The sequence below is a fragment of the Portunus trituberculatus genome, chromosome 10 (genome assembly GCF_017591435.1).
Source record: "Portunus trituberculatus isolate SZX2019 chromosome 10, ASM1759143v1, whole genome shotgun sequence".
Classification (NCBI taxonomy): domain Eukaryota; kingdom Metazoa; phylum Arthropoda; class Malacostraca; order Decapoda; family Portunidae; genus Portunus; species Portunus trituberculatus.
The window spans coordinates 6,171,583-6,173,521 of NC_059264.1; positions in this window are offsets into that span (position 1 = coordinate 6,171,583).

Consider the following 1,939-nt stretch of genomic DNA (forward strand, 5'->3'; position numbering starts at 1 on the left):
GAAGAAGAAGAAAAAGAAGAAGAAGAAGAAGAAGAAAAGAAGAAAAAGAAGAAAAATAGTAATAATAATAATAATAATAATAATAATAATAATAATAATAATAATAATAATAATAATAATAATAATAATAATAATAATAATAAGAAGAAGAAGAAGAAAAGAAGAAGAAAAGAAGAAGAAGAAGAAGAAAAGTAAACAAATATATAAGAAGAAGAAGAAGAAGAAGAAGAAAAGAAGAAAGTAAAAAGTGAAGAAGAAAAGTAAATAAAATATATAAGAAGAAGAAGAAGAAGAAGAAAAGAAGAAGAAAAAGAAGAAAGTAGAAAGTGAAGAAGAAAAGTAAATAAAATATATAAGTAAGCCCTTAATTAAACATCAACAACAGAAAACGTAGTAGTAATCAACAGAAAACGAGAGCAAATACAAAATCATACTTACATATCACACGCGTCCTCCATTTTCTCTTACGAAACACGCATTTCCCATTTTCTTTTCCACAAGCACTTTTTTTTTCCACCACTCACTTCTCGTTTTCTATAACACATTCACTGTCCGTTTTCTTCGAAGTGGCTCTGGAAAACGGGAGAAGAAAATTAAATACACAAAATAATAGATAAATAAATAAATAAAACTGAAAAAATGAAAAAAAATAAATAAGAATAAATAAGAAAAAAATAGATAAATAAATACACAAAAATAAAATACATAGAAGAAATAGAGATAGATAAGAGAGAGAGAGAGAGAGAGAGAGAGAGAGAGAGAGAGAGAGAGAGAGAGTAATTATAACACTAACGATGCCTCCTGTTGTCTCTTGGGAGAAAGAAGAGCAATAAAAGCATGAGAGATTGATAATTTCTCTCTCTCTCTCTCTCTCTCTCTCTCTCTCTCTGTGTGTGTGTGTGTGTGTGTGTGTGTGTGTGTGTGTGTGTGTGTGCGGGTGGGTGTGTATGTACTGTGCGTGTATTTAATTAATAGATGAAAGGAAGGATACACACTCACACACACACACACACACACACACACACACACACACACACACACACACACACACACACACACACACACACACACAAAACGAATAAAAAAAAAGTCAATTATAAATAAATAAATATAACCAACTTTGAACACACACGCAGAGAGAGAGAGAGAGAGAGAGAGAGAGAGAGAGAGAGAGAGAGAGAGAGAGAGAGAGAGAGAGAGAGAGAGAGAGAGAGAAATCACGACTAATTTATGAACTTGGCACAAACTTGAGCCTATAAAGGGAACTCTAACGAAGGAGTGGCGAGGTTCTACTCCAGGCACGAGCGGTGGAGTCCTACGAGCGCCCTGCCAACAATCCTACCAAAGTCCTACACGTCGAAGGATTGCAAGACTGGTTTGTACTTTTTTTTAACAATTTTCCCTCTTTCGTGTGACTGGTGTGGGGTGTTCTTTTGGTTTACATGTTTTTTTGTTTGTATGTCTTTGTTTGTTTCCCTTCCTCTCTCTGTTCGTTTGCTTATGCCTGTCTGTCTGTCTGTCTGTCTGCTATCATTATTATCATTGTTATCATTATTATTATTAATGATATTATGATTAATAGTAATGATAATGAAGACAATAATAATAACAATAGTAATAACAACAATAAGAACGATAATAATAATGGTTATAATAATAATAATAATAATAATAATAATAATAATAATAATAATAATAATAATAATAACAACATCAACAACAAGAACAACAAAATCAACAAGAACAGCAACAACATCAACAACAACAACAACAACATAAACAACAACATCATCAACAACAACAACATAAACAAACACATCAACAACATCATCAACAACAACAACAACATAAACAACAACAACAACAACAACAACAACAACAACAACAACAACAACAACAACAACAACAACCAACAATATCCCCTTAAGAGCCCCAATAA